At 42.7% G+C, this 23433-nt stretch overlaps 1 protein-coding gene across 4 annotated transcripts in view; it reads right to left on the bottom strand.

Moving 5' to 3' along the window:
- Positions 1-23433, bottom strand: part of NEK6 (NIMA related kinase 6) — a 222848-nt gene that overhangs the window by 152609 nt on the left and 46806 nt on the right. For 3 of the 4 annotated variants that reach the window (XM_077283551.1, XM_077283553.1, XM_077283552.1), the window contains exon 2: positions 18712-18912. The exons of the other annotated variant lie outside the window; for it this stretch is intronic. The gene's annotated coding sequence lies outside the window, so the exon portion shown is untranslated. The remainder of the gene's footprint in view (positions 1-18711; positions 18913-23433) is intronic. 4 annotated transcript variants of the gene reach the window in all.

The following is a 23433-nucleotide window of genomic DNA, read 5'->3' as shown; positions in this document are numbered from 1 at the left end:
CTGCATATTTAATTCCAGCCTTAAGATTCATTCACATGTACACATTTTCTGACTTTTTGCTGCAGATTTCACCCTAAGCATTGCAAAGGGTTAAATGCGGAATAAGGATCCACAGTTTAAATGTCTACTGCAGATTATTCATACACAGTTAGTATATATAGACAGGTGCTTCTCACAGAATTAGAATATCATCAAAATTTATTTCAGCTCTTCAATACAAAAAGTGAAACTCATATATTATATAGAGTCATTACACACAGAGTGATGTATTTCTAGTGTTTTTATTTCTGTTAATGTTGATGATTATGGCTTACAGCCAATGAAAACCCAAAAGTTATTATCTCAGTAAATTAGAATAATTAACAAAATACACTTGCAAAGGCTTCCTAAGCTTTTAAAAAGGTCCCTTAGCCTGTTTCAGTAGCTCCACAATCATGGGAAAGACTGCTGACTTGACAGATGTCCAGAAGGCAGTCACTGACACACTCCACAAGGAGGATAAGCCACAAAAGGTCATTGCTAAAGAAGCTGTCTGTCCACAGAGTGCTGTATCCAAGTATATTAATGGAAAGTTGAGTGGAAGGAAAAAAGTCTGGTAGAAAAAGGTGCACAAGCAACCGGGATAATTGCAGCCTTGAAAGAATTGTTAAGAAAAGGCCATTCAAAAATTTGGGGGGAGATTGACAAGGAGTGGACTGCTGCTGGAGTCATTGCTTCAAGAGCCACCACACACACACATGGGCTACAAGTGTCGCATTCCTTGTGTCAAGCTACTCATGACCAATAGACAACGCCAGAAGTGTCTTACCTGGGCCAAGGAGGAAAAGAACTGGACTGTTGCTCAATGGTCCAAGGTGTTGTTTTCAGATGAAAGTACATTTTGCATTTCATGTGGAAATCAAGATCCCAGAGTCTGGAGGAAGAGTGGAGAGGCCACAATCCAAGGTGCTGAGGTCTAGTGTGAAGTCTCCACAATCAGTGATGGTTTGAGGAGCCATGTCATCTGCTGGTGTAGGTCCAGTGTGTTTTATCAAGGCCAAAGTCAGCGCAGCCGTCTACCAGGACATTTTAGAGCACTTCATGCTTCCCTCTGCCGGCAAGCTTTTTGGAGATGGAATTTTCATTCTCCAGCAGGACTTGGCCCCTGTCCACACTGCCAAAAGTACCAGTACATGGTTTACAAACAACAGTATCACTGTGCTTGATTGGCAGCAAACCCGCCTGACCTTAACCCAATAGAGAATCTATGGAGTATTGTCAAGAGGAAGATGAGAGACACCAGACCCAACAATGCAGACAAGCTGAAAGCTGCTATCAAAGCAACCTGGGCTTCCATAACCCCTCAGCAGGGCCACAGGCTGATCGCCTCTATGCCACGCCACATTGATGCAAAAGGAACCCCGACTAAGTATTGAGTGCATTTACTGAACATACATTTCAGTAGGCGAACATTTCGGATTTTAAAATAATTTTTCAAGCTGGTATTATAAAGTATTCTAATTTACTGAGATAATGACTTTTGGGTTCTCATTGGCTGTAAGCCATAATCATCAACATTAACAGAAATAAACACGTGAAATAGATCACTCTGTGTGTAATGACTCCATATAATATAGGAGTTTCACTTCTTGTATTGAAGACCTGAAATAAATTCACTTTTTGATGAAATTATAATTTAGTGAGAAGCACTTGTATGTTTGATAAATCTCATCCACATTGTGGCTACTCCAATACACTGAAGATCTTCTGTGAGTAAATTAAAAAAAAAAGCAGCTATGTGAAAACAGATGCTTAGGACATGAATCACTTTTTGTGCCAATTTTTGTCTTTTAATTGTTGGATCCAAAAATAAGGAAAAAACTGCCATAAAAAAGTCCATGTGACACTACAGCTTTAAAGGGGGTTGTACATTCACATCACATTGATGACTGATCCATACGATACGTCATCAGTAAGAGATTGGCGTGGCACCACCATCGATCAGTTGTTATTTGCTCCAGGGGCTTCAGGATGGAACACTTTGAATGCAGCTGTGCTTTGCACTTCCATCCAATGAGTTGGGAACTGCAGAATGGCTCCGATTCTTTTTAATAAGATCTGTTCTGCAGTACCCAGCAGCAGCAGCTACACATCGAATGGAAATGAGCTTTGCATCTAGCGACCACTGGAGCTAATCGGTTGGGTGACGAGTGTTGAACCCTCACCGATCTCATACTAATGACCCATTCTATGGATAAGTTGTGACCAGACAACCTCTCTAAGGTGCCCACACACTGGATAAATGCCATTTTGTTGGCTGCAAATTGTCTCTTCAGAGAGGTAGAGGACTAGAATTCTAGTTCCACCTATATAGTCATGTGCAAGGCTCGTTGGAGAGTCAATATTGACTTCTACTCCTCTCTGAAGAGAATTTGCATAGTTCCCAGAGGAGCATTGCAACTTAAAAGGCTCCTCACCTTGGCATGTCAAGCTTGGCATGTCACTCGCCACAAGGAGGAACGTTACCTCTTGCATCTTGTTGGCTGATGATCCAGTATGTAATTGTGGATACATAAAACCACCATCACACTTTGTTTAATGTAAAAAAATAAAAAATAATAATAATAATAAGGATAGTAATAGTAAGAAGGATAGTAATAATAATAAGGATAGTAATAGGGATAGGAATAATAGCAATAATAACAATGACGACAGTAGTAATAATAATAATAATAAGGATAGTAATAAGGATAGGAATAATAGCAATAATAATAATAATAATGATGATAGTAATAATAATGATAGTAATAATAATGATAGTAATAATAATAAGGATGATAATAATAATATTAATAAGGATAGTAATAATAATAAGGATAGTAATATCTTTGACCTCATCCAGATACTTGGATCCAATTTCTGCATTAAAAGAAAAGCTGCAGCATTGATAAAAAAAAAAAATAATAAAAAAAAAGGATTAGTAAAAGAAGGAGCCTGTCAAAACAATCCAGCACATACTGGTAATAAAACAATGCTTCATATTGCCATTTCTCCACAAAATGCTCTGTGCAAAGGCTTTTTTTTTTACGGCTGGTCTCATGGGATGATGAAAACGTGGGATTGCGCAGAGCCAGGAAACTCTCCCCTCTTCTGGGCTGACTGCCTGAATTCCTCAAAAATTCACAAGCCAGAATGACTGATCCAGCCACTATATAGAATATACATTTTTTAAAGCCTCCTTGCCAAGTTAGTCAGAAGAACTGAAAACATGTAGCAGCAGCTCTCCATTTGCACTGGATTGTGTTACCGCATTTCCAGCACAATTCTGTAACCCTCTAGGCTCATTTCTCTCTGCTTTGGAGCAACCCTGGAGCGAGCGCACCCGGAGACTAACCTGCTCCTTAACCCACCTGCTGTCAGATATTTAGCCGGCTGTGATTCCCGACGGCCTCATGCTGGGAGGCCACTTATCTTTGGAATTTTGTTTTTTGCTAATAAATTAATCGCCAAGTTATCTTGTTAATTTACAAGTCTATAGTTTTTCTAAGAAATTTCCATTACGCCTTTGGGCTCAGTAACTACTAAACCTGTTCATGCGATGGGTGTATCGGAAGCTGCCCCACTAACAGATTTTTTACGCTGATGGCACCGTCCGGCCACAATGATGTCGGCACTCCAATAAGCACTGTTCACACTAGGATCGTGGCTTTTGTTCATAATGATACGAGTTGCAATCCATCCATTTATATAAAGGATTCCTTGTTTTTATGCATTTAAAGAGAATCCGTCAGCACGTTTTTGCTAATTAATCAGAGAGCAGCATAATATAGAGCAAGAGAGCCTGATTCTAGGGATGTATCACTTATTAGGTTATGTGCTGCAGCTTCAACTCGGGTACTTCTACTAGTAGACCTCGGAGTAAAGAATTTTGCCAGGGAATGCTACCAATCGGATGAACAGTTGTTTATGTAATGTAAGGATGACGTGCATTTTTTTTAAATTGCTTAGCTATGCATTTATTGCTCAAAAGAGCGCTCAATAAAAATGTCCTACCATTTTGAAGAGTTTCTGTAAGTCATATTCAGCTTGGAGCTTTAGCAAAATTGCTACAAATCCTTCAGAACTCCTGTTCCTTTTAATCACGGCGCTCTCTGCTCTCCTCTCCCTTCTTTCAGTGTTAGGCCAGCGTCACAGTAGGCGTATGAAAATACGGTCCATTTTTTACGGCCGTAATATGCAGAAATGTTCCCAAAATAGTGATCCGTATGTCATCCGTAGGCACGGTGTGAAAGCGTATTTTGCGCATGGCATCCTCCGTATGTAATCTGTATGGCATCCGTATTGCGAGATTTTCTTGCAGGCTTGCAAAACCGACATCTAATATGTGCTCAAATGTTCGTTAAAACATATATACAGTCTATATATATATATATATATATATATATATATATATATATATATATATCTGAACAGTGGGCTCCAAGAATCAATGTTACTGGTGGGCCTTTGCCAACCCGGTCCGAAACTGGCAATAGATGTCCAAAGACCAGAGAGTGATTACAATCTTTTGCCCAATCATGGCCGACCCCTTTATGTTCCACTTTCCCCTTAGTTTCTATTGAAGCATGGAAGGTTAGAGTAGGAGAGCTTCTCTCCGGAGGACGCGACATGTCAGTTCATCCCCTGCAGGGTAAAGCTCGTTGCTGGGGGTCTCGATGTAAACGACACAAAGATAAATATATTTCCAAAAAAGGAATACCGGTAGATGGATTCAGACCACCATTAAGCATCCTTTAATACAGAAACGCTCCGTGGTATGTATCAGGCACGGATTTACAGAAAAAGAAAAATCTGCAAGACCCGGTCCACTAAGCACCGAACAATTACCGTGACGGGGCAGAGCGTTATTGTCCTGCAGATGGGTGGAATGCCCTTCCTTGTTGATTCAGACGTTGTGGTGCCTGGAGATGCCAGGAAAGTCATTGTTTGCCTGCCAGAAGAAAGTGAAATGCTTGCACAAGGCTTGCAATGTGAAAGAATAGACATGTACCTGGGAAAAAAACAACAACAAAGTTTACACTGAACCACAAGCGTAGAGCGGAGCCGGTGAAGTTCTCAGCTTCAGGAAGTCATGGAAGAATAGTGGACCCGAGACCCCGACGGACGTTTTGCATCAATGGAGCAAACAAAAAAAAAAAAGGGTAGGGGCAGATTTATGGCTACTCTAAATATAAAATGGAAAGAACGGGCGACTGCGTGAGTCAAATGATTTTAGCCACCACATTTTAGACATGATGATATGGTGGAGTCAGTGATAAATGTAGAAAACAAACCTTCTGGTTCCTTGTTAATGGCATTTGCACATGAGGAAAACTTCATAAAGTTACTAAGAAGAGTAGACCTTGTGATGAAGAACTGGATACTTAGTGCTCAACTTTAAAAAAAAAAATGTACGTGGAAATACACCATCAACGAGACTGTAGCTACTTTCCTGGTCAGAAGTCAAAAGCCATAAAGGCCGCTTTTAGCAAAGTATTAAACTCAGGAGAGAAGAAAAAAAGTTTTACATAATGGAATTTGGATATTTTTAGCTTCTTTTTCAGACAGATATTATTCTTAATATTCTGAATGATGTATTTGGGATGGAACGGACGCAGCTGAGATGGCAGCAGATGTAGGCCATGGGGAAACAGAAGGTTACGCATGTGTGCGAATGGGACAGGCATTTTTTTTGTAGTGATAATATCTCTGTAGGGCTACATCCCCCAAGTTTCATCTCATTTTAACGGATCCATTGTTAAGAGTCAATCGTGTAATGATCACAGTAGCAGAGGGTGCAACCGGGCCTGTACGATAACGGAACCCCCCGGCTCTCTGCACTGCAATACATGGCACAGGCTAATCAGAGGACAGCAGCAGACAACGGCGTGCCCGTCATGGGAGCCACATGGCAGTGACTACTGCTCCGGCTATAGAAGAGAACGCCAGGCATCGTGGGGGCGGAGGAAGGTGAGAAGAACTTGATTTTTTGTTGGGGGGGGGGGAAGGTTTATTTTATTTAAAATGTGTTGGAATGGAAAGGGAAACATTATTACTGGAAAGGGTTTGAGATGGGGGACATTATTACATTATTATAGGAAGGGTCCAAGATGGGGGACATTATTACAAGAAGGCGCCAGGATGAAGAACATTATTACTGGAAAGGGTCAAGATGGGGACATTATTATAGGAAGATGCCAAGATGGGGACATTATTATAAACAGGGTCCAGGATAGGGCACATTATTATAGGAAGGGACCAGGATGGGGAACATTATTAAAGGAAGGAGCCAGGATGGGGCACATTATTATAGGAAGGGACCAGGACGGGGAACATTATTAAGGGAAGAGTTCAGGATGCTGGACATTATTACAGGAAGGGGGGCATTATAACTGGAAGGGACCAGGATCAGGGACATTATTATAGAATGGACCCAAATTGGGGGACATTATTATAGAATGGGCTCAGGATGCTGGACATTAAAACAGGACGGGGGACAATATAACTGGAAGGGTCCAGGATGGGGGTCATTATTATAGGGAGGGACAAGGATGGGGCCATTATTATAGGAAGGGACCAGGATAGGGACCTGTTATGATCCTAGTGGCAAGGATCGCAAGTTTGACTAGCTAAGTAACTAAACCGACGACCAGCTCTGGGGAAGTGGTATCTGGATTGACCGCAAACCTGAACCTATCCGCAAACAACTATAGGCAGCCGTGGAACGTTACCTGAAAATCCTAGACGTCTCTTCACGGCCTGAGAAACTACCTATTCCTAGAGGGAAAGTAAAGTCCTTACTTGCCTCAGAGAAATGACCCCAAAGATATAGAAAAGCCCCCCACAAATATTAACGGTGAGTTAAGGGGAAAGCACAAACGCAGAGATGAAATAGATTTAGCAAATGAGGCCCGCTAACACTAGATAGCAGAAAATAGGAAGGGAGCTGTGCGGTCAATAGAAAACCCTAAGCAAAATACCCACGCAGAGATTGCTCGAGCCCCCGCACCAACTAACGGTGCGGGGGAAGCAACTCCGTACCCCAGAGCTTACCAGCAGCAAGAACTCACATATTAGCTCGCTGGATTAAACTCATCATACACTGAAATCATATTGCAGACTGATGAGCAAAAAATAATCAAACAGAAACTTAGCTTCTCCAGAAGAGACTGAAAACGAAGATAAGCAGGGGAGACCAGAATAGCACTGAATACATCGACAGCCGGCAACAAGTGGAGGTGAAGCAGAGCTAAATAGGAAACTCCCTAGTGCATAACGAGGCAGCTGATTCAGCCACAGATCCGCAGGATAACAAACAAAGCCACCAGGAGGAGCCCAAAAACAAAACTCACACAATACCACCTGTGACCACAAGAGGGAGCCCGAAAACAGAGTTCACAACAGGGACCATTATTAAAGAAAGGGTTCAGGATACTGGACATTATTACAGGAAAGTGGGCATTATAACAGGAAGGGGCCAGGATGGGGAACATTTTTTTATAGAATGGGCCCAAATTGAGGGATATTATTATAGAATGCAAGAAAAGTATAGATCGGTCCCAGGAGCGCAGAAAGGAAACTTGAACACAGGGTTATATTTGAACCACAACGCGTTTCAACGGATAACTCTGTCTTTATCAGGTGGACATTTTATTGGTGGTGAGAAAGAGGCAGTATTTAAATATACAAAAACCAATCGCAAGGCTATTACAATTACATATGCTAATGTATAGTGTAGCGTTTCACCCGCTACGGGTCTTGGGGATACTCGCTTGGCAGCAGAATCATCATAGACAGGCACGGTTTGTCACACAAAACAGTCCATATGGTTTCTTTTAACTCCGCATAAACCAGATAGGGTACAGTCCGTTTCATTACAGCCACGAAACATTACAGGACACCAGACAGTTCATGTAGCAGATAGGCTTCTCTGCTGTATATTGTGATCCCGTTGTCCGGGGTTACCTCTCAGAAGTTCCACTCCTTACACTGACTTCAGGTCAGTCCCAGGTCCTCAACACAGACCGTCCAGGTCTACGGTCTCCAGGTGCTTCCAGGACGACTCCACTCCCAGGAGTCTCCAACACCAACCGTCCGTGCTATGTCCAGCACACAGGCTCTCCAGCCTGGAATGGTCTCTGTGTGCTTCCAGGACGTCCCCACTTGGAACCGTCCAACACACAGGCCATTCTGCAGTGTCCTGCCAGGACACACGGAAGTGTGTCCACCCTGACAGACACTCACACACTCACTCAATCTCTCCTACCATGTGCTACACACACCTCCTTTACATAGGTGTAACCACACCCAGGTACCTGTCACATGGCTAGTCAGGTGAGCGTGACATCACCACAGGTCCTTTCACACAAAACCATCTTACGTGTTCAGACACGCCTCTTTGGGAGGGTTTGTAGGTGACTGAACCCACCCATCTCTCCAATCACCTGGAAGCCTTCCCAACGTAAACAAATCCCTCAGCAGTAGATCTGCTTGAGCAAAACATACCCAGGCTTCCATCACAGGGCCACCCACCTCTACGATACATACCATCCATCATTCACATGACCAGTCGCTATGCTACATATTCCCCCCCTCTGCCTAAAGCCGTGGGGCTTTGGCACTTTCTATTACCCGACCAGAGACCCTTCTCTGTCGTCCCTGACAGTCAAACCGTCTGTCAACCATTTCCGTCACACGCTTTGATAAGGACGACCCCTTGTCATTTCTTCTGCTACAGGATCTCCCGCTTAGGTCACTGATAGTGTTGAGCATTCCGATACCGCAAGTATCGGGTATCGGCCGATACTTGCGGGTATCGGAATTCCGATACCGAGATCCGATACTTTTGTGGTATCGGGTATCGGTATCGAAACAACATTAATGTAAAAATGTGTAAAAGAGAGAATTAAAATAAAAAATATTGCTATACTCACCTCTCCGACGCAGCCTGCACCTTACCGAGGGAAGCGGCAGCGTTCTTTGTTTAAAATTCGCGCTTTTCTTTCCTTTACGTGAAGTCCCGGCTTGTGATTGGTTGCGTCGCAGTCACATGGGCGACGCAACCAATCACAGCAAGCCGTGACGTAATTTCAGGTCCTTAAGGATTTTAAAATTACGTCCCGGCTTTGTGATTGGTTGCGTCGCAGTCACATGGGCGACGCGACCAATCACAGCAAGCCGTGACGTAATTTCAGGCCCTTAAGGATTTTAAAATTACGTCCCGGCTTTGTGATTGGTTGCGTCGCAGTCACATGGGCGACGCAACCAATCACAAGCCGTGACGTCACGGGAGACTAAACACGCGCGCATTTTAAAATGCGCGCTTGTCCAGCCTCCTGTGACGTCCCGGCTTGTGATTGGTTGCGTCGCGGTCAACCAATCACAAGCCGGGAGGCTGGACACGCGCGCATTTTAAAATGCGCGCTTGTCCAGCCTCCCGTGACGTCCCGGCTTGTGATTGGTTGCGTCGCGGTCAACCAATCACAAGCCGGGACGTCACGGGAGGCTGGACAAGCGCGCATTTTAAAATGCGCGCGTGTCCAGCCTCCCGTGACGTCACGGCTTGTGATTGGTTGCGTCGCCCATGTGACTGCGACGCAACCAATCACAAAGCCGGGACGTAATTTTAAAATCCTTAAGGACCTGAAATTACGTCACGGCTTGCTGTGATTGGTTGCGTCGCCCATGTGACTGCGACGCAACCAATCACAAAGCCGGGACTTCACGTAAGGAAAGAAAAGCGCGAATTTTAAGCAAACAATGCTGCCGGTTCCCTCGGAGAGGTGAGTATAGCAATATTTTTTATTTTAATTCTTTCTTTTACACATTAATATGGTTCCCAGGGCCTGAAGGAGAGTTTCCTCTCCTTCAGACCCTGGGAACCATCAGGAATACCGTCCGATACTTGAGTCCCATTGACTTGTATTGGTATCGGGTATCGGTATCGGATTGGATCCGATACTTTGCCGGTATCGGCCGATACTTTCCGATACCGATACTTTCAAGTATCGGACGGTATCGCTCAACACTAGTCACTGAGCAATGAGCTAAGTGAGGAGTCACTGCCTCTAACTCTTCCATCTGGCGTCAACATCTGAATGGGAGTCACCACCACCCAATCGGTCATCCTGTAACCTGCAGTCGCCCCTCACACAGGTCACAATTTCTGTTATGGCTACCCCTGCCATCCTGACTTTACCTTGGGGAGCACTATCCTTCCCCTGTGTCAGTGCCTCCGTCCGCACAACCTCGTACTCAGCTCTAGTGGTTGCTACTGGTAATGACACATCACAGTCACACCCCCCCCCCGGAGTTTGTGTCATACCCCACAGTAAGGTGAACCCTCAAGTTCCTTTCTAACAGGGTGTCGGCTTCACAGGATCTATTTACCAGATCACTGTCAGTCATTTCGGTGTACACATATGGTGACATCATGTCGGTAAGTTGGGCAGACGAACCCTTCACACTGGTCACCCCGATGTCTGCCCGTCAGTTTTGGGACCCATTACTGACTTAACGTATGCCCCTGCAACAGTGATGAGACTTCCATCCTCCAGCTGCAGAGGAACCCCCTCCTCCCACAAGTCTGAGGATAACTTACAGTCCGGCCTACTATCCAATGATGCATTCACCACCGCCTCTTTTTTCCGCCATCCCTATTTGGGTTACCGCCCCTTTTTGGGACTCCGCCCCCTTTAGGGTCACTACCCCCTTTTGGGACTCCACCCCCTTTGGGCAACTACGCTCTTTTGGGTTACCGCCCCCTTTGGGACTCCGCCCCTTTTTTACCACCATTTGGCAGAACTCCACACCTTTTCTTGGAAACCACCATTTGGCGGAACTCCACCCCTTTTCTTGGAAGCCACCTTTTGGCGGAACTCTACCCCTTTTCTTGGAAACCACCTTTTGGCGGAACTCCACCCCTTTTAGGGACACCACCCCTTCCCTCGGGTACACCCTGTGGACTTCCCACAGTACTCTCAGGCCCCAGTTCGCACAGCACACCAATGTGACTCTGGCCCTTTAAGAGTCTGCACGCTCTAAACCAGCAATGTCTTTTTTTTTTTCCTCTTTGCTACAAATGCAGCTAGACTTCACAAGGCTCTGCACCGCAAACTTCGTGGACCCACCGATCCACAGCAAGCCGCTTGTCATCTTCGTGGACCCGCCGATCCACAGCAAGCCGCTTGTCACCTTCGTGGACCCGCCGATCCACAGCAAGCCGCTTGTCACCTTCGTGACCCCACCGAGCCACAGCAAGCTGACTCTCAGGAAAAAAAAACTCAGTCTCTCACTGACCCCGGTCAGAACAACACAGATTTCAGTCTGTTACACACCCGGCTTTAACACAGCCCAAACATAGTTTCTCACTGATCCCGATCAGCATAATACACGGTTTTCAGACCGTCACCCGTTGGCAACTTCACGGGTTCCTGGACACCCCTCGGCCTCAGAGGTGCCCAGACACAACAGTTTTCTCACTGACCCCGGTCAGTATTTACTCACGGTTTTCAAGACCGTTACCTGTCATTACCACACAGGTTCCCAGATCCCTCTTCTCCTCAGAGGTATCCCATAAACAGCAGTTCCTCACTGACCCCGGTCAGTATTTACACGCGGTTTTTAAGACCGTTACCCGTCATTGCCGCACAGGTTCCTGGGACCCTCTTCTCCTCGAAGGTATCCCACCAATAACAATTCTCACTGACCCAGGTAAGTAATTACTCACGGTTTTCAAGACCGTCCACTCTTCTGGCTCAGACCAGCCAGCGCTGCAACATGTGCTCTTCGGATCTTTGCCCGCATTCGAAACACCAATTGTAGCGTTTCACCCGCTACGGGTCTTGGGGATACTCGCTTGGCAGCAGAATCATCATAGACAGGCACGGTTTCTCACACAAAACAGTCCATATGGTTTCTTTTAACTCCGCATAAACCTGACAGGGTACAGTCCGTTTCATTACACCCACGAAACATTACAGGACACCAGACAGTTCATGTAGCAGATAGGCTTCTCTGCTGTATATTGTGATCCCGTTGTCCGGGGTTACCTCTCAGAAGTTCCACTCCTTACACTGACTTCAGGTCAGTCCCAGGTCCTCAACACAGACCGTCCAGGTCTACGGTCTCCAGGTGCTTCCAGGACGACTCCACTCCCAGGAGTCTCCAACACCAACCGTCCGTGCTATGTCCAGCACACAGGCTCTCCAGCCTGGAATGGTCTCTGTGTGCTTCCAGGACGTCCCCACTTGGAACCGTCCAACACACAGGCCATTCTGCAGTGTCCTGCCAGGACACACGGAAGTGTGTCCACCCTGACAGACACTCACTCAATCTCTCCTACCATGTGCTACACACACCTCCTTTACATAGGTGTAACTACACCCCACCCAGGTACCTGTCACATGGCTAGTCAGGTGAGCGTGACATCACCACAGGTCCTTTCACACAAAACCATCTTACGTGTTCAGACACGCCTCTTTGGGAGGGTTTGTAGGTGACTGAACCCACCCATCTCTCCAATCACCTGGAAGCCTCCCAATGTAAACAAATCCCTCAGCAGTAGATCTGCTTGAGCAAAACATACCCAGGCTTCCATCACAGGGCCACCCACCTCTGCGATACATACCATCCATCATTCACATGACCAGTCGCTATGCTACAATAGGTATAATAGATCATTATAAAACAGCTTATACACAATGGCAAGTACACAGAGCATTAAAAAGACAGCAGAACGAATGCAATGAAGAGCTATCACATAAAAAAACATAAAAACATCCTCATGATAAGGGTATTGAGGCAGTCTATCAATTTCTCTTAAACGATTCTTCTGTACCTTCCCAACAGAAGGACCGGTCTATACTTTCCTTGCTATCGCGTCCTCCATTGGAGGTGTTCGGCTGGAAGCTGCGGGGGACTCTGCATCTTTTTTCCCTTTCCCCCCTCTGGGTCTACCTCTTGGGGCTTCAATACCAAACCGCCTACTTCTGATTATTATAGAATGGGCTCAGGATGCTGGACATTATTACAGGAAGAGGGACATTATAACTGGAAGGGGCCAGGATTGGGGACATTATTATAGACAGGGTCCAGGATGGGGGTCATTATTATAGGAAGGGACCAGGATGGGGAACATTATTAAAGGAAGGGTTCAGGATGCTGGACGTTATTACAGGAAGGGGGGCATAGAAGGGTTCAGGATGGGGGATATTATTATAGAATGGGCCCAAATTGAGGGACATTATTATAGAATGGGCTCAGGATGCTGGACATTATTACAGGAAGGGGCCAAGATGGGGGGGACATTATTATAGACAGGGTCCAGGATGGGGGACATTATTATAAAAAGGGACCAGGATGGGCGACGTTATATGATGGCGAACACATATGACTTAATAGAATCTATAACGCTACAGGGGCCCATACATCTGACCAACATGCAGATGAGGGCCCAGATCCAAATTTTGAACATGGACGCCTTTGCAATCTAGTTAAGTCAGGATAAAAAAATGGATTAATGGATAAGAGGAAAACAAACAAACAAAAATATTGGTGCAATTCTGTCAGATGGTAACATACACGTGTAAATCTCGCCTAAGGCCGGGTACAGATGTTGAGTATTTGCAGCAGATTTTTCTGAAACAAAAAACCAATGTCATGGCAGGAAAAACGCTGTGCAAAATAGGCACATTTTTGCGTGAGTTTTTTTTTTGGTGAGTTTTTATGTGTTTTTTCCATTCATTTGAATGGGTGAAAATCACTGGAAAGGTGTAGAAGGAATGGACGAGCTGAGGATTTGAAAAACACTTTGATGGTTCAAACCTGCAAGGAAACAAATAAGCAGCGTGTGCATGAGCTTTCAGAAATACCATTCACTTTGCTGGTACTGTAAAATACTAATTTTTTTTTCTGCAGCAAAAACGCAGCATGCGAATAAGCCCTAAAGCAGTGTTGCAAATAGGCCCCATATGGTGCCACCAACAATGTCTTAGGATCCTCCATGTGCATAGAGCCTACTACTGTACTTGGCTACTACATTTATGACCGGCAGTGACAGAATATGTCACGGATATCAGTGAAGGTTGGATTCACAGTTTTCACTGCTGTGATCCAAAGCAAAGGAAAGGTATAAACATATCCTCTACACTATAGATCTAAAACTGCATGGAAAAAAAATTCACAGCAGACAGGAGAAAAATAAAAGCGAGCCAGCGTGTGCCTTGTGAAGAAATTTTGCACATGTAAATCCATTGCACTTTAAGTTAAAAAGTGGCCCGTTTTTGCCCTTATTTTATTCCCGCTGCTCCGCTGACTATTCAGCCTTTTATATTTCTTTATATCCACCATTTGGTTGGAGAGATATACACTTTTTTATTTAGCACTAACCTTTTTATGGACTTTACAAAGGAAAGATGGGTGTCAGGACTCTTTGGGGGAGTGTCTTTAGGCTGCTCTTCGGGGGCGGTGCTAGGAGGAAAATGAAGAGCAGCCTAAAGCCTCACCCCCAGAGAATCCTAAATACATAGGATCATATCTCTGGAACCATATGGCGGATTTAAAACAAGAAAACAACGGAATACTCAGGGGAGGGACGGGAATAAAATAAGAGCAAAAACTTGCCACTTTTTCTTGCATGGTAACAGGTTCTGTTTAACATTGGTGTATGAAAAGCCAGTCTTCGTGTACGTTCACCTTTGTTTTTCGTTCCAATAGACGGACTGAAATGGACAGTATCGTTGTCATCTTAAAGGGACGCTGCAGCAGATTGGGCAATGTACAAGAGGAAGATATAGAAATGTACCAGGGACTATTTTACCATTATCGCGTACTTGCCACATTAATGGCTGGTATTTATTAATCTCACCGGACATTGCTGTGAAATTTACTTCTTCACTACAGAGAAAAACTTCATTAAAAAATAGTTCCTAATTACCAGAACAAGAAATACAGCAGATACCAAAGGAAAGAAATATATCGGCATACATCACAAACAACGTAGAGCTTTATACCATGGAGAAAGCAAATTTCCCTGTCCTTAGTTAACCTTATTATTGCAATGTGCACCTAAGTTTGTACTGTGGAGGATCAACATTTCTAAGGTTTTTTTTACGGTGAGAAATAACACTCGTCAGAATAATTTCTCTTTACATAACCAAAATACCGATTAATCGCATATGTCGTAGAATTGGGCATCACGTGGTTAAAGGAGAACGTCAATTTCTGACAGTTGGTGCTTTTAAAATTCTATGGAGAAGGGAGGAGCTAGAGGCCGACACAGACATTCTGCAGAAACTACAAATACATTTTCTCCATAGAATTTTATGAGCACCAACTGTCACCTCCTTGATCTCAGTAATGGGGAAATCTGTTTTCACTGAATACATAGTTTGCCATGAATTGAGTATTTTAAGAATGAAAAATCAGTCCTGGAGGGAAAATAAAATCGGATTTGTCTAATAAATATATATTACAAAGTTTCTTATTTTCGCATGTACTATTGTTTTATATAAAAAAAACAATAAAAAAAGCTAATTTTTTGAGTTTCTGGAATGAAAAATCATGTGAGGACTGATTTTTAGCTTTGATCTGTCACGTGGTTTGAGCCGCCATTGATTAAGGGCACATCTATGGCTCAAGCAATTTATCAATTACTACCAATGACTGAAAAAAAAAAAAGGCAACACACCAGATATTTATCTCTGTTTTTCGCACCATGAAAAAAAACAGCCAAAATCTACCGGTAAGGATTATAATAAGTGCACTATAGCTTATCCATGGGTTTATACATATTGTTCCATGCAGACTGACATCCCAATTACCAGCATAAATTGTGCTTTTACACACGGGGACATTTTGCTAGAAATATTTTAGGGGTTTTTTTTGTTTTTTTTTTTACCCCTATGAAATTTGTTCTATTATATCTCATACTATATTGTTATTACATCCTACATTTTTATTCTTGGAAAGTGCCATAAATCTGTGCTGTCAATGCCTGGGGAAAACATGCTTCTTCCCTTTCTTAATGAGTAGGGTACGTCTCTGGAAACCTGACTCCTGGAGACAACCTATAACAAGTAAAACTTAATAACGCTACCTTTCAGGACTTGGAAAAAAAAAGAAAAAATTACTTTATGTTTCAGGCTTTTCCACCAAGAAAAATACTCCTTTTATGTCCAGTTAGTTCTGAAAAAAACACTTCGGAACCTCCAAACTAGATTTGTAAACAAACTAAACCAGATCATGAATAGCGTTTTGGGTTTTTTGCCTTTTTTTACTAGTATAAAATGGTCCAAATAGGAACTTTTTATAATATTTTCATTTATTTCATTATTTAAATATTTTACCTTTTTTTTTTAGTTACTGTAATTTGACGATTTTAGGTCTTTTTTTTGCTTGGTATTATGAGCATGGTTTTGGTTATTGCGACTTTTTTAATTGTTGCAAACAATTTTTTTGCGCAGTTTTTCTAGGGTAGTTACAAGTAGAGTAAAAAAAAAAAAAGTTTTATTTTTTTTTGCATAGTCGAAGATTAACACGCAACGTCTTTGAGCATGTTGAAAGGTTTCGCGACTTATTGAGCTAAAAACGTGAAAAATAAAAAAGCCCAAAAAATAACCAAGCAGAAATTTGAATTAATTAATTCAGCATGTTGCGCCCGTTTTAATTAATTTTCCAAAAAGTCTGAAAGGACAAATAAAAGAAAAACAAGAGAAAAAAAATGACTTTAAAAAAAATGATGAATTGAAGCCACAGTCTTGGTTGCATTATAAAAAAAAGCAAAAAAAAAAAGGACAACATAAAAAATTCTAATGAGGTTCTTCGGGATTATAGGATGTTACATATATAGCAAGCGACGATCACGATACAGAAAGTCAATCCGTGCTTGTTCAGAACATTTATATTATGGGCCTTTATTAATTTGAGCAGAGATTGTGATCAATCACCGCCAGTCTTGACAATCATGGTTTTGTTTGTTGCGTCTTCGGCCATACGTATGGTAATGCTTGAATTGTTTGCTTAGGATTAGAAAAATAACACTGCTTTCTTTCGTAAAGAGCATCCCATATTGCAACTCAGCTCTATTAAAGTGAATGAAGCTGAGCTGCAATACCACAAACTACCCATTGTCAGGGGTGGCGCTGTTTCGGAAAAAATAAAGTTGTGTTTTACTAACCCTGGACAACTCATTTATACAGTGAGAACTACTTGGACTATGCTAAGAGACAGCAGACATACAGCAGGACTCCATACACTTCTGTTCCTAGACACTATAGAAACAAGTGCTATCTGTTTAGAGTCAAGGGGGCGGTTCTTGTCTCTCCTGGAGTCCTGCAAGTCTGGCATTACAATACGACACAAGTGGTTTGCAGAGCAAGTGCAGTGAAGTGAGGTGTACCGCTCACAGCTTCAGTTGTGCGCTGCGCATGCGCCACATGGAGCAGGATTGTGATGCCAGCACTACCTGACCCCGAGAAGACCACCTACCCCCTCAACTTATTACAGGTAATGCATGCTAATTTACAAAGTTTTTTTTTTCCTTTACGCTTTAAAGGCCCCACTTCAGATCATTACTACGCTACTTTAGAAAGTTATTATTTTCCTGTCCAACACAAACGTGGTAGTTCAAGAATAACTCACTTGTTGACAAGTTACATTTAAGTACTGGGTCATACCTGATCTTGAACCCGCTTTATACCGTCAGCTTCATTTTTTAATCCCTAGCTTCTAACCAGAGTCTGGCCGGCATCACATCTCCAACGTTCACAGTCCGAGTACAGACCACAATCTTCGATTCAGCCTTGGCTTTCCTAAGACAGACTCAACAGCCTCATCTATTCCAATGAGGAGACCCACAGATAGTCTGGACATCCGGGTCCATTCTTGGTCCGCGAATTTTGGACTAATGAAACTGGCTTTAAAGAGTTTATTATAAGACTTTTTTTTTTATTTAACTATGGGCCTAAAAACTAACAGGCAGGTAATTTTTACCTACCTGCCTATTGTGCCCGGCACCAATCTCTACCGTCACAGAATGGTAACTGACCGCTCCTGTCGGTGATTCAGCAGCTTCTGCTGACGTCACTTCGACAGAGCAGCGGCTTCTTTTCTACTCTGCTCTCTTGATGGGACTGCTGGCATCATGCCGATTGACAGCCACTGCCTAACTGGGAAGAGCCGGCTGTAAATTAGCATGACACAGGCAGTCACGACCCATCGACAAAGAAGCCCGAAAGAGCGAGAGCTGCTCTGTTGACGTGGAGCAGCTGAATCGCCAGCAGTAGCAGTTAGTGACCACTCTATGCCCACGCCGGGCAGAACAGGTAAGTAGTAAGTTAGTACTTGCCTTGTTTTTTTTTTACCATGGTATTAAAAACTAAGTCCTGGATGAGTGACATATACCGATACCACCAAACATGCTTCATTACGTAAAGTATTGTGGATACACAAACAAAACACAAGAAAGCGACCTCGGGTAACAGAAGCTGAAATAAAGGGGCGTGGGGGACAACAAAATACTGACAAGTCATAGTGAAACATTCAGCTTTCCAAATGTCCATGTTAATCCAAACCCTGATCATTTATCAGTTCTTACTTCCATCAACCGTGAAGATAAATTCAACACAAAAGCTCACAGAAAAATCGGCACAATATTTACGATACATCATTCTGCTATGGAGTTAGGACACTTACCACTTACACCTTGGTCGGTACGGTAAGATCAGCACATATGTTTATCCCAATGGCCACATGGTCTTGCTCTTGATGCTTTCAAGTGAAGCTTCTTCTGAGAATGTTGTAGGCCAGGCGTCACCTCTCCAGGTTCAGGCAGCACAATCCTCTGGGCAGTCCACACTTCTCGAATGATTTGGTTTGTACAACTCCGAATATCACCTACAAAAGTTTAGAAGAGAAAGTTTTTCGTTTTTTATTTTTCACAATTCCTTGCTCCACTTCATCCTTCGATTTTGAAGACGTAGCTAGAGATGCAACCCATGGTAGAGCATATGCTCACTGATATGTTTTCTTTTGAGTCTTTGCTTGGGTAGTAACCTGAGCTGGACAGCTCCGGTGGGGAAGGGGATATGACGTCTGTGTTCTTGAAATGTGACTCTGTCTCTTCTGCTAATGCAGACGTTTAACCCATCAATCAGAAGACATGATGGCAGAATGCCAAGAGACCTCATAAAAAGAACACTTTCGGTGTGAAACTGATTTAATGGAAGTCCTTGCAGTGTGATACAATGACAACTCATTTTTAGTACGTCATGGAGGTTTAACAGGAAATTCATTTTCAAACAGACTAAAAAGGCTCGATTGTGTAAAAATCCGAGAATGCTTTCTGAAAAGTCACTGGTTATATCATTGCTCATCACAAGACAGTACACCCCTTCTTGTGCCATAAAATATGCAGAGTGATTTCACGTCTTCTCGAAAACAGAATATTCAATGTACAAATACATTAACAGCTAATGCAAGGAGAAAGGTCATTGGCTGTAAGCCAACATTAGCAGATATAAACACGTGAAATAGATCACTCTGTTTGTAATGACTATATAATATAGGAGTTTCGTTTTTTGTATTGAAGAACTGAAATAAATTAACTTTTTGATGATATTCTAATTTAATGAGAAACACATGTAATAAAGAATGTAAATATGATGATACTCAATACTTTACTACTAAATGACCACCACACACTAACATTCACTATGTAGACTAAAGTATTGAGATACCTGTAGTTTTTGATAGGCACAGGTGTATAACATCCGGCCCCTCGCCGCCATCCTGAGAGTTTAAAATCCAGCCCCCAGTGTATAATATTAGGCCCCCTGGTGTATAACATCCAGCCCCCTCGCCCTCCAGTGTATAACATCCAGCCCTCTAGCCCCCGATACATAAAATTCAGCCCCCTCACCACCCCCCGGTGTGTACCATCTGTCCCCCTCCCTGGTGTATAACCTCTGCCCCCTCACCTCCCCCCTTCCCCCCAGTGTATAAAATTCATCCAGCTTGCCTCTCCCTGGAGTATAAGATCCGGCCCCCTCAACTCTCCTTGTTGTGTAACATCCGGCCCCCTCACCCCTCCCTGTTGTGTAATATCTGGCCCCCTCGCCCCTCCCCAGTATACATCATTATTTTTATGGGAATATTCTAATGGGGTTTGACAGCGAAAATAAAATATTGTTAAATCTTTGCTTTAGAATTATGTTAACAGAAAGAAGGGGGCAGGCTTAGCGACTGTACAGAGTAGTCAGCCAGGCTCCTTCACACAGAGCTCCAGTCACAGCTTAACTTTAAGGCTATGTTTCCACCGTCAGAAATCCCTGCGCTTTGGACGCAGCGGATACCCCGCTCCACCCAAAGCGCCGCCTGAAGCTTCTCCGCAAGATAAATAGACATGCTGCGGTCTGGAAAGACGTGCCGCATGTCCGGTTACGCAGGTCCAACAGATGCTGCCCTGCACGCATAGTGGAGATGGTAACACCCCATTATTTATAATAATCTCTGGAGGCAGAGTCTCAGGAAAATCTATGTTCGGCCCATAGATCTTAACAGCTCATTTACATACAAGAGAAATGTGGATTTCTCTGGAATATAACATCGGATCGTAGGTATCAAGGTGTCATTTTATTCAGCTTCCTATGCCCTACATGTTCATTAGGAGGGACGATCCTACTGACAGATTATTTTCATTTTACTCCTCAACTCCCCTCTACAAAAAGTTTTTCCCACTCTATGTGAATATATTTAGGTGTGCAACAATTTTACATAAGACAGTAAAATACGTAACACAGGAAACGGGATTGTGGAAGAATTGAATATAAAACTGCTCCAGGCTACAAAAACCTGTTTACACCAGCGGCCTCCCAGCTTTATTATCCTGTCTGGTCACACAGAAGACATTGCTCAGCTATTACACTACAGAAGACGATAATTTGATGACCGTGACAAAAGTTTTATTTTTGCTTTATGACACTTGAACTATCTGGGACAAGGTTTATCACATTACTCAGCCGCCTCACAACTTGTCATATACAACAGACTTTCTGAGCCGCCGACTATGCAGAACATTAAACTAGAGAAGATGATAGTGCAGAGTACGGATGTGACGACGCGCACCGGTTTTGTTGTTTGCTCTCTTGGCAGGAAAAAATGCTGCGTTCAAAAGACCCATTTTGCAGGATATTCAGGATGCAGATTACATGTGTGCTTAAAAAATGCCGCAAGTAAGTAAACCACTTGCGCTGGGAATACAGGGAAATCGTGACAATGTGCGCATTGCACAGCGTCACAATTCAGCAATCGGCAAAATGTAGAAATATATTTAAAGCCTAGAAATAAAGAAATAAAAACCTTTAAAAGGGAACCTGTCAGCAGGATTGTGCTTAGTAACCTACAGACACTGTCAGGTCGGCGCCGTTATACTGATTACACAATGATACCTGGTGATGAAATCAGTCTTGTGGTTGTTGTTTAATCTTTATTTTCTGCACCACATGAATACCCCGCACAGACCGCCCCGGGAGCACGAGCATATCATTAACTTAAAACTGAAAATAAAGATCAAACAACAACCATTCTGGGGTCCTTTGGGGATCCCTGACGCCTGAGTACTGTTGTTATGGTAATTTTCTCCTATGGCAGAACAAAACACTTCAATTAACAAACACGTATATGAATGAAGTGTTTTTTATTTATCCTTTAGACATTGCGAAGTTATGAACTTTTTTAATATACTTCATAAACTAATTTTGTCTTTTTCTCTCGCAGACATAAGGCAGGAGTGTTGCCAGTTCATGCTCCTTTTAAAGCTGCTTCCAACTGCTGCTCAGCTCAGATCGCTACTCCATTTACAGTACGGGTGCTTGTGAGAGAAAGGAGAAAAATTAGGTAATGAATTGTATTACAAGCATTCATAACTCTCCAAAGTTATAAATAACTATGGTAAATTAAAAAAAAGGTTATTTACCCTTAAACCCCTTAAGGACTGAGCCACTTTGTAGGCTAATGACTAGGCCTCATTTTTAAAATCTGACCAGTGTCACTTTATAAGGTTATAACTCTGGAATGCTTCACAGGATCCCACTGATTCTGAGATTGTTTTTTTCGTGACATATTGTACTTCATGAAAGTGGTAACATTTGTTCAGTATGACTTGTGTTTATGTATAAAAATATCGGAAACTGAGAAAATTTTGAAAAAAGTAATTTTAATGTTTATGCCCTTAAACCAGAGTTATGTCACACAAAATAGTTAATAAGTTACATTTCCCACATGTCTACTTTACATCAGCACAATTTTTGAAAGTTTTTTTTTGTTAGGAAGCTATAAGGGTTAAAAGTGGACCAGCGATTTCTCATTTTTCTAACAAAATTTACAAAATCCTATTTTTAGGGTCCACATCACATTTGAAGTGAGGAGCCTATATGACAGAAAATACCCAAAAATGACACCATTCTGCACCCCTCAAGGTTCTCAAAACCACATTCAAGACGTTTATTAACCCTTCAGGTGCTTCACAAAAGCTTATAAACGTAAAGACAATTTTTTATTTTTCACAAAATTACCAGGAAGATATTGGACCTCTAATATTGTTACCCAAAAATTAGACAAATTCACGTTTTCTGGATTGTTTTATATGTTGCAGATGGATAGGATTTGTGTTGCAAAAAAAGGATATGTTCTCATGATTACTTTTTCAGAAGGGTCAGCGCCAAAAATTCTGCCTGAAAATGTGCTAAAAAATGAACATAAGCATTTCTATGTAAAAATGACTTGATGTTCATATATTCAGTGTCTTGAGCGTCTTACCCGTTTCATTTCGAAAATCGTCGAGTATCTAAAATTAGTGACCTGACCATGCTTCCTCCACTTTGCTCTTTGAAGACGCTCAATACTTTACAATACAAGGCAACGGGAAGCCTCAAAAGACACCCGGAAAACGCGTGTACGTCTTTTTGAGAGTTTTCAATTAAGAAAGTGATGGTGCTTTCTTCAATGAGGAATGGAGAAACAAAATGAAAAAAAAAAAAACACCAAAAAACAGCAGCACAAAAGACGTCCAAAATGCTGATGGAAAAATAAAAAGGAAAGGACGATCAGGACAAAAAAGCCGATGTTTCCTGAAGCATCTTCCTCTTGTAAAAGACATCGTGTGCACAAACCCCCTTTTAACAAGATGTAAAACCGTCAATGTGAATGGCCGCTCATATCAGGTCGTCGGCTCTAATTTACTACTTTTTATACGCTGTGAAAGCCTCCTGGAATATAACGTGGTCTGCAGGAATTATCGTAACCCCTAAGTAACACTACACTGGGACAACACCGCGATGACACCAGACGAGCATCAAACTCGGCCGAATATCTTGTACAGAATTAACTAAACATCTGTCCTACATAATAACATACTTA

Source organism: Ranitomeya variabilis, chromosome 2 (genome assembly GCF_051348905.1).
Source record: "Ranitomeya variabilis isolate aRanVar5 chromosome 2, aRanVar5.hap1, whole genome shotgun sequence".
In the NCBI taxonomy this organism is placed as follows: Eukaryota; Metazoa; Chordata; class Amphibia; order Anura; family Dendrobatidae; genus Ranitomeya; species Ranitomeya variabilis.
Note: the sequence above shows the minus strand (reverse complement) of the source record. Positions and strands in the feature narration are given on the sequence as shown.